We start from the raw sequence: 11,174 nt of genomic DNA, 5'->3' as shown, positions 1-11,174 counted from the left end.
ACAGCAACTCGGAGATGAAGCTTACCAAGGTATGCTTTGTTCACGGCCAGTTTTATTTATTTATTTATTTATTCGGGACAGTGCACATTAATGAACAATCTAACATTTCTGTACAGACTGTAAATGAGCCAGGTTGTAGCATAAATGCTAATTTTCACCTGTAGTCCCGAGGCAGGAAAACAACAACATGCAAGATAATGCAAAGCAAAAAATATGACAATATACAATATCAAACAAGGAACACATTATCACACATTCAGACAGATTAAATTACATCAGTAGAATTAGTCAAAATGATGACCTAACTGGGAACTTTTAAGAAACAGTTTAAAGTGCTTTTTAAATGTGCAATAAGTTATTTATTTAATTAGCTTAGCTTATGGCCTCAGTTCCCAAATCTGCCATGTTATTTTACATCCACCATTTTATTTTATTAGGATTATGATGACAAAATAGTTTGTAAGTATTGCAATTGAAAATGGGGCCCATTATCTTCATATTTTGGACACAACAACAATCATTAAAACTCACTAGCCTTCGATAAAGACGGTAGATTTTTTTTAATTGAAAGAATAGCATTATACAAAAAAATTAAGAATTCTTAGAAGTCTTAAACATCAAATAATTTCTACAGTTTTACAAACAAACATCAAATCAAACAAAAACTCTATCAATCACTACACATTTGTAATATATGCAAATTCATATATAAGAAGTATTTCAGTATGACAATGATAAGAAGTTTTCCATCAGTTTGTTTATGTGACATTCTGCTGTAATAATTACAGTAAAATTATAGACATTAGTACCGTTGTGGTTGTTTTAAACTATTAAAGAAACTTTAATTACTTCTTTACCGTATGCTACAAACTACTGTAGTTATAAAGTAACTTTACTCTAGAATGACTTAACAGTAACTTATGGCACTTACACACTGCTAGTACCAGCTCTACTCGGCTCTTCTCAACTCAGCCCGTGCCCCGTCCTCCATTTTCCATTGCAGATTTAGTACCGCCTCACGTGGGGCGAGGCGTGGCTGGTCGTCATAGCGACGCCGCGAGGAAACTGCCGTGACCTAACGCGACACACACACACAGAGAACGTGGAAGGTGTGTTTTGATTCTCGGCATGTGGCTGTGTGCCAGAAGACAAATTTAGTTTCTAAAGAAGCTGGAGGCAAAAAAAAAAAACACAGCGGGCTAAACTATTTAAAAATGGCGGGTTTGTTCAGGACACCTCCGTCTGTCACTATAGCAACCAGTGATTAGTGACCGTTCTCTCCGACCAATCAGCAGTCTGCAGATTTTCACGTCACCTTTTGGTATCGCCTCAGCTCGCTTGGAACTTCGACGGAGGTCATACTAAATAAAGTACCTGTTGGCAGGTATCAGCGACTTTTTATCATAATGGAAAACCAAAAAAGGCGAGTAGAGTCGAGGCGAATCGAGCTGGTTCCATGTAATGGAAAAACGCCATAACTGGCTAATTATTGCCTGTAATTTTAATGATAAACTTCTTTTAACAGTGAAATGTAAACTATTTACATAACCCGACAACAAGGCTGAAAATGCGTGAGTGACTGACTGAGTGACTGACTGAGTGACTGACTGAGTGACTGACCTACATGACTTTATGAGTCTTTGCAAAACATTTTTCTCAGCTTCTCGTCTGGCCAAAGTTTGATTGTTTTCCTCCAGCTTGTTTCGTTGCTTTTGCTGTTCCTCTAAAATCTTCTCCTGTTCCTTCTTCAACTCTTTGTCTTTCTTTTCCCTTATTTGCTTCTCCTTCTGTTCCTTCTGTCTCTTTATTTTCTCTTCTCTCTTACTCTCCTCCCGTTTCTTTTTGTTTTCCTTTTCACCCCCCCGCCCCCTCATTGTCTCTCTTTTCCTCATCCCCTTCTATCTCCTTCACTTTCTTTTCCTTTTCCTTTCCTTCCCCCTTTGTCCCCTCATTGTCTCTCTTTTCCTCATCCCCTTCTATCTCCTTCCCTTTCTTTTCCTTTTCCTTTCCTTCCCCTTTTGTGCCCTCATTGTCTCTCTTTTCCTCATCCCCTTCTATCTCCTTCCCTTTCTTTTCCTTTTCCTTTCCCTCCCCCCTTTGTCCCCTCATTGTCTCTCTTTTTCTTAGCCTCTTTTATCTCCTTGCCTCTTTTCAAATCTGGTGTTCTCTCCATCTCTACTTTCCTAATTTCTTCTTCCTCACTTTCAGCCAGGAATTTCTCCATTACATTTCAAGCTTTTCTTCATATTCAGCTTGTAGTTTCTTCTCCAGTTCTTTTCTCTCTTTGCATATTTGCTCCTCTTTCTCTTTCAGTATGCGTTGTTTCTCCTCTTCGATGACCCTTTCTGCCTCTTGGTACATCTCATTGGTGTAGTGGCTTCCTCCGTTCTTCTGGACTTTGGTTCTGATCTTCTTAAGCAGCTCGGTGACCTGAAAGCGATTCTCCAGATCATTATTAAAGACATGGTACTGACCATTGCACCTGGCCACAAGTTGCTGCAGGTCTGGGCTCTCCTTCATGAACTCCTCAGTAGTGGTGTTTTTAAGAAGGTCACCATGAGTAAAGAGAACCATGCTGTATTTGTCTGCATCCTGGCCAAATATTTCTTGGATCTTTTGCACTGTCTGCTTTTCCTCTTCTGTGAATCTGCCCAGCCTGACGGACAACCAGGAAGACATGGGGTCCAGGAGAAGAATAGGAGATGCACTGGATTATGTCTTTTATGTGTTTTATCCTGGGCCCACCTGGTGTCAAAAGAGACCTGGGGTGTCAATAACAGAAACCTTTGTCCATCCACTTCAGCATTGCCCTTAGAGCACTCATCAGTCATAGACGTGGCGCTGAACTTTGATTCAAAGCAGTTACGCCCAAGAATGGTGTTTCCTGTGGCACTCTTCCCAATTCCAGTCTTCCCCACCATGACAATCCTCAGCTCCTCATCATTTTGTAGAATAGCTTCTGTTTGAAAGGATGAAGAATACCAAATAAGAATTTATGTGATTTCATATCAATCAATACAGTGACATCAGAAATAGTAATCTTTGACATCCTTAAAGAAGAAAGTGCTACTCCAGATTCTTTGAGAAAAGAAAAATTATAAAAGTTTTATGTAAAATGTTCTCATAGGCTACATTTTTATTTCTTGATGCAGTTGCACAAAGGTTTTTATTAATTAGAGTCCCACAGTCATTGCAATAATATTGAATAACATTTAAATCAAACATAAAGGTCCTAGGGTGTTGAAATGAACCCTTACATTTTGCCCCAATTCAGCATTTTAGAAACACTGCATATAATACTACATGCACATAATATTAAGTTTTTGCCCTTATTCCGAAAAAAAGCGATATTCCGACTAAGCTGTTTACATGGCTAATGAAAGTGAATATTCCACTAATATTCCGTTTACATTTAGTACGATTTTTACAAAGTTTTCTAGCAGCGGTGGACTTGTTGAACCGTGTTAAAAAGCGTCCCACTTTCATTCTTTCAACCACCTTCTAGAAAAGGTAATTATCGCGATGTGTGCACATATCCGAAAACCTGTTGATATCCAAGTCTTTGGTAATGTTTAAAAGTAGCTGGGTCTGCAGTCTTGCAAACTGTTGGCTGGTTGGTTTGTGTACAGTAACAATAGCAACACACAGAGCTTTCAATCTTCCTCTATAATACCATTTGAATTCCATTTAAGGCGAGGCACTACAGGTGAATAGGGTAACATTTTACATATCACAATGAAACTTCATCAGTTGATTACTTACACAAGTATATACAAAATATATTACATGTTTTGAAATTGATATGTTTAATTATGCAAAATAGGCATTATCTCATTAAATATTCACGATTTTGCATTTATTTTTGGTAGATCTGAACATATGATAAAGATTATTTTCTTTACAGACAAGATGAAAACAAAATTACAGAGGGATTTCAGGATATCTGCTTTCATTACCTAGGAAATATAAGGTCTCTAGTTTTAAAATAATGCCGATTTTCGGCATTATCTTTTATTAAATGTGAAATAAATCAGGCCTGGAATGATGTATCAACAAATCCTCTGTAAATATCTTCAGAATCCTACTAAGTGTATAACTGGAAAGTTTGGTGTACATAGGTGCTACATAGGCTGAGATGTTTATACTGGAGAATGACGAAAAACTCATTTTGAGAAAACAGCATTTAAAGATTTAAATAGGAAATTTAATAAATTTCTATTGGAAAACATAGCTCAAAAACAGAGTAAATGCTCAGGCCCTTAGTAATAATAATATAGATAATTCAAGCTCATGAAATTCATTATTTAATAACACGGCAGGAATATAAAGCCTACAACTGCAGTAACTCATTGAATTAACATTGGCGTATCATGCACAGTTGCCGACAAAACCCGCGCTAGACAGTTGTATGGACACAGAACAAGACCAACAGTAGATGTCAAAGCTTTCTAAAGTCTAATTGTCCATTCAGTACCATATAAGGGCTATTTTAGCTGTGCTTAGACTCTTGCGCCTGTGTTTTACACTGGCAGTTGTGATGGCCTCAGCCGAGATCCTGAGCATATCAGTTTCTCTCATTGAATTGACCATCACAACTGTGCTGTGAAGCCACAACTTCTCTGTAACAGACAGCATGGCAGAGGCACCTTCATCAAGGTGGGATGGCCATACTTGCTGCTGCCTCAAGCTTACTCTCCCCACAAAACAGTCCCCTCAGTCAGCTGATGGTGAAGCTAACTAATGAGGGTTCCCATCAGCACTGGTTCATAACAACACAACAGAACAAAACTAATCATGAATCATTGAAAAGATCAATATTTAGAACATTGCAGAGAGCAAACAAAGTACACTAAATTGTTATTTGACATAGTATCTGCACACAGTCAGAGATCTGAAGAAGAGATGGATCCTGACTTAATACAGGCTCAGTGATCACCAACTGGTTCAGACAGACAGGTCAGAGAGAGAAACATGCTCAGTGACCACTAACTGGGTCAGACAGAGATACACTTCCTCCTCCACTGGGAAATATTATCTTCACTAAGAGATTTACACCTCGGAAAAATAGCCTAAAAATAAAACTTCCCAAAGTTAACACCAGAAGAGAAGTTGGTAGTTCTCCTAGGAGAAGGGACAGAAGCTCCACTGACAGCTAAATATGGATCTGCCTGAGGGACTCACAACCACTTAGGATCCCAAAAAATTACAGATTTCTTTAGTATTATATAGTAATTATACAAAAACTGTAACTGTTGTGTAATTGTTTTGTAATATAGTTGTATCGCGATCAGTAAATTATATATGACACCTATATATTTAATATATGACATGAAGGCTATGAATTTCTGTAAACTTCTTGGAGAGAGGGAGTCAGTCTGATTACCTCCGCTGCCTGAACACTCCTGTTTTCTGAACGACATTTGACACATCAACGTATTTAAGTGAAGGCATTTCATCATCTGCTGCTAGTTTGTAATCCCCTTTGTCTTCTTGCTAATAACTGTTTTCGCCATCTCTGAGATGATTTTCGACCGTTTTCGCACTTCTTTCACATTTTGATCTACCGCGGAAATGTCAGAGCATGTCACGTGACCATTCTGAATGAATCATGTCAGAAATTGGCATCAGCCAATGAGATTTTTTACTTTTTTTACTTTCACGATTGGTTGCTGATGAAAAGGAAATGACCACATTTGGATCCGACAGCATTGTACAGGAGAGAGAGAGCTTTCTAACAGTATATGTGATGACAGGGTGCAGACAGCGATCGCGGAGCAGCAGGATGATTTAGAACGCCAACTTTTGTTGAATTTAGGTGAAATCTACAGACTAAAAAACAGACAAAGTGTAGTAAAATAAAGACCTAAATGTGTCTTTTGCACTTTTTTCACCACAAGTCTGAAAGAACACGTTATTGAAGACAAATAGCCAAAAATTTCAAAAATTGACCAGTGAAAAAACGATGTTATTTTTTCCGTGTCTAACTTTAATATTCAAATAATATTTGAATATTGAATGCTCAATTGCAGCCTGTTAAATAATATGTACTACACTACTCAGGCTTATGCATTGTCAATACCACTACACGTGGTTATTACACGTTCTGTCCACTAGAGGGACTTCTAACATTAGCCTGGCCTTGAGAGGTCCTGCACGCAACTTTACATTAATTTTCCATCATGAGCACACAGTGACAAACACAAATCAACAGAGAACTCCGTAATGAAACATTATCTAATGTATTAGCGGCTCTGTTGTAAAGGCTAACGGTGCTTGGTTAGCACAATGACATGTTAGAAAGCACAGCCGAAACCATTGTCATAAACTAGGTAAGTAACAAACGATGCCAAACCGTGCTGTCTACTATTTTAGTGATTTATAAGCAACCTGTTTTTGCAGATTGTCCGTTACTGAGAATACAGCTGTTAGAAGGTAATATATGAAGTGCAGCTTACTCTGACAGCTGTAGGACCCAGCTAACATCAACAGAGCTGTCTCCATGAAGCTCCCAGCTAGCTAACGTTACTATACCGTGGCGCGGTTAGAAAACAAGAACGAGCTAACTATTGATAACATAAGCACTTTGGCTCGGTGGTTTGATTTTAAGTGATGGTTCTTGTAATTTCACCCTGGGGTCCTTTGCACCATGACCTCGAGCTTAAAACACCCCCAGAAGTTTTTTCACCTGGGTCTAACATTGGGAGGATTGGCGTGAAACAGTGTTATCAACTGAATAGCTTAGCGCGGGGCTAATGGACCCGCGTTTGTATCTAAGTAAAATGACCCCACTAATAATGCCGAAATGATACCAAGCGTCTAAAAGTAGTACAAATAGGTTATGCACTCATAAAGCGATGGATTGGAAAGTTTGTAAGTACACCAAGTTTGTTTATGTAAATAACACTTGCCTGTGACTTCTGCTCTCTGATGTTGTTGTTGCTAACAGGCAGGTGCTTAGGGACGTCTACAAATTACAACACCGAGATGCAACAAAAATATTTTTATTTAACTTTGGTTAAAAAGTAAGTGTTGTAGTATAACTATCAGGAGACAAGTAATAACAGGGTAAGTTTGAGACTTTACCTTATTTAATCATTAAATTAATAAATATTTTTTTGTATCTCCAACGATTGTTGTAATTTAGACGGTCCCTAAGCACTCGTCTTGGCAGCAACAACAACAGCAGAGAGCAGAAGCCAGCAGGCAAGTCTTATTTACATAAACTTCTGGTGTACCTTACAAACTTTCCAATCCATCATTTTATGAGTGCATAACCTATTTGTACTAGTGTAGAAGTTTGGTATCATTTGGGCATTATTAGTGGGGTCATTTACGAGATACAAGCATTGGGTCCATTAACCCCCCTAATAAGCTATTCAGCTGATAATGCTCTCTACACTAACTCTCCTATGTCTTATATTTTAGATTCTTTCCATTAGCCACCCCTTTGCTTTTTTGATAACTCTGCAAACCCTTAATTGTTCTCTCAATGAGCTTCATGAGGTAGTCACCTGAAATGGTTTGCACCTTCACGGGTGTGCTTTGTCAGGGGTTAATTAGTGGAATTATTTCCTTATTAATAAAAAAGCAAGGGCGTACCTGAAATCTAAAATAGACATATTTTCAGACCATTCACACTTTTTGTTAAGTACATAATTCCATATGTGTTCGTTCATTGTTTTGATGCCTTCAGTGAGAATCTACAATGTAAAATAGTCCTTGAAAATAAAAAACTGCGTTGAATGAGAAGGTGTGTCCAAACTTTTGGCCTATACTGTATATTCAGCATTTTGTTATAAAAAGCCATACAAAACAATGGTGTATGGCTTTAATCTTTATGTTTAATAAGCACATTGCTTAATTCTTATGAAAAATTTAACCTGCAATTTACACTTTAAGGTTCGATAACCTGTCAGTAACCGTAACAGTTGAACATTAAGAGTTACACTGATGTGTCTCAGTAGTGAACAGGTTTACCTATAAGCCAAGAGAATCCATTTGGATTGTAAGTGATTTAAGGGAGGTGCCAGGCTTCATGTAGCATGTTTGTCAGGAAATACAGATCAGAAACCTACTAAACACAATTTTGAATCAAGAGCCATGTAAACTTGGAACATAGTAGTGTCATGACTTACCATTGCTGGAATGTTTGCTTGCTATGTTCGGGTTTCAGAGTAGAGTTTATACTCGGCTGAAATAAAAGTCTTATTGCTGAATTCTTTATATGGCTTCATGCATAAACACACATCCATTTTATGATTGCACTATCAAGTCAGAGAAAGAAAGATAAACCTGTATGTATGGAGTTGGTTTAGTTACTGTACAGTTTAGTTCAATCATATTCAACTGTTCAAATGTAGCCTTAGTGATGGAAAGTGAACTATAATATATGTATTTAAAAATACTATTTGGTCTGTCTTTTGAAATCTCTTTAATGTTGGTTTACATACAACTGGTCAGCCTCTTAAGTTCTACTTTCATACAATGGACATAAATTATTAATTTTCAGAGCTATACATCACTTGTGCCTTGACACACATTTATGTTTATTGCCTGTTGCTGGTGCGTTTCCAGCCTTAGCCTAATATTCAATTAAATTGTATTTATAATTTCAAATCATAACAAGATTTATCTCAAGACACTTTTACAGATAGAGTAAGTCCAGACCACACTATAATTCTACAAAGACCCACGAATTCCAGTAATTCCCCCAAGAGCAAGCATTTAGTGCGAGGGAAAACTTCCTTTTAGGAGAAACCTCGGACAGACCCAGGCTTTGGGTCTGATGGTGTCGGGTTGGGGTGCATGACAGTTGCAATAATAGTCACAATAAAAGGTAATGGAACTATGACTTGTAGCTGTAGTAGTTCATGGCGAGCAGGGCACCAAAGGACTTAGAAAGTACGGCATAGCAGGACAGTAAGGATTATTGTAAACATGACGCATGGTTATTTTAATGGATAGATCACCCATATTAGACCTGTACTACTTCAGGTGTTGGGCGTGATATCACTGCGCTTCATAATGGTAAGTCACTTCCAATATAGTCCCAAGTCAACATCTGCCCAGGAATCGCCTAATCTTAATCTGCATTGCTATTTGTACTGTTAGAATACTTAGGCCACAATACATTACATGTCATTTAGCTGACACTTTTATCCAAAGCGACTTTACAATTGCTATATATATATATCAGAGGTAACGCACCTCTGGAGCAACTAGTTAAGTGCCTTGCCTCAAGGACACATTGGTTGATGTATTGCAGTGGGAATTGGAACCCAGGTCTCCCACACCAAAGGCATGTGTCATACCCACCGCGCCATCACCACCCATCAGTAACAAGTATAAATAAGTATAAATTAATACATTTATAAATAAATAACAATAAGTAATTAGTTTTTTTTGTTGTTGTTGTTGCACTTTTACTCACGACATGCTATCCGGGCAACAAAGGATTCCATTCACTATGCTAAGTAAAACTAGTGTCACGCCGCCGGACTGAGACAAATCTAGAGTCGGGAATAAAGTGATGTTCCTTTATCGTCAACTAAATGTTCCAGTCTCTAACAGGATTGTATAATAATAGTGTTTAAATGAAGCACCAAGATCTAGTAGAACAAGAAATGGAGACAAGTCCTTTGCTCAGCAGCAGTTAGAAGGTTGTTAGTAATTTTCACCAGTGCCCGCCTCTGTGCTATGATGCTTTCTAAATCCTGATTGAAAGTCCTCAAATAAACTATTGCTATGTATAAAGTCACATAACTGATTAGCAACTACCTTCTCAAGGATCTTGGAGAGAAAGGAAGGTTAGATATAGGTCTATCACTTGCTAAGACCTCAGGATCGAGGGTGGGTTTTTCAGAAGAGATTTTATCACAGGTACTTTAAATGACCGCGTACATAACCTGTTAATAAAGACATATTGATCATATCCAGTAGTGAAGTGTTAACCACAGGTAATGTTTCTTTATGTAGCCTCGTTGGGATGGGGTCTAAGAGACAGGTAGATGGGTTTTAGCTGAAGAGACCTTTAACATTATTTGTTTACTTTCAAGTTTTCGAGATTTGTTTTAATTTGAGTTTGGGAGTTATACCAAGGTGCTAGTTTTTTGCTTCATCATGTTCTTTTGATAGAGCAACAGAGTCTAAAGTTGTCTGTAGCGAGGCCATAGCACAAAAAATTATTATTTCAAAATTATCAATTTGGGAGGGACTAAAGTTAACATAAGAGTCCTCTGTTGAATTAAGGAACATGACACTGAGTTAAATGCTGTTTGAATGTCTTCCTTAAATTTAGCTATAGCACTATCAGATAGGCATCTAGTGTAGAAGCTTTTTATCTAATTTCGTATAGTCGGGTAGTAAGAATTTGAAAGTTATTAAAGAATGATCTGATAATAAAGGATTCTGCAGAAATACTATTAAATCTTCATTTCGCGCCATATGCCAGCACAAGGTCGAGGGGTGTGGTTAAAAACAGTGCGTGGCCTTGTACACTCTGACTGAAACCAATTGATCCTGGTATTGAGTTGAGAAAGCAGTAGTAAGGCTATTGTTGTCAACGTCCACATGGATATTAAAATCACCTACAATAAGTACTTTGTCTGATTTAGGACTACATGAGAAAAACAAAAAATTCAGAACACGGACCCACATAGCTCGGTAAACAAACAACAAATATAATTGGCTGTAATGTTTTCCATGTTGGATGTAGAAGATTAAGAACAAGGCTTTCAAACGATGTATAATTTAGTTTAGGTTTAGGATTAATTAACAGGCTTCAATCAAAAAGATGGCTGTAACTCCCCACTCTCGGACAGGCCTCTGGGAATTTGAGTATTAATATGACTGGGGAAGGTGATTCATTTAGTTAACATATTCTTGTGGCCCAGCCAGGTTTCAGTAAGACAGAATAAGATCCAACTTGATTATCTGATGTAAAATCATTTACACTAGGACTGCTTTAGAAGACGGATATCGAATATTTAATAGTCCACATCTAATTTTCTATTATGTTCTATCATTGCAGTGGTAGTTTCGTTCCAATTAGTTTATTAAGTATAGCCCCTCTTTTGTTCTGCTTTGATTTAACCGATCTGAGTCGGGGACAGACACCGTGGTTATTAGACTATGGTGGGCGACTGCTCTAACGGAGGCACAGAGAAGCACGTAGC

General features: G+C 37.8%; 1 pseudogene; it reads right to left on the bottom strand.

Annotated features, from left to right (window-relative positions):
* Positions 1-2,223: 2,223 nt before the first annotated feature.
* Positions 2,224-5,420, bottom strand: LOC114560998 (GTPase IMAP family member 4-like; annotated as a pseudogene).
* Positions 5,421-11,174: the final 5,754 nt, after the last annotated feature.

This window comes from Perca flavescens, chromosome 9 (genome assembly GCF_004354835.1).
Source record: "Perca flavescens isolate YP-PL-M2 chromosome 9, PFLA_1.0, whole genome shotgun sequence".
Lineage (NCBI taxonomy): Eukaryota > Metazoa > Chordata > Actinopteri > Perciformes > Percidae > Perca > Perca flavescens.
Note: the sequence above shows the minus strand (reverse complement) of the source record. Positions and strands in the feature narration are given on the sequence as shown.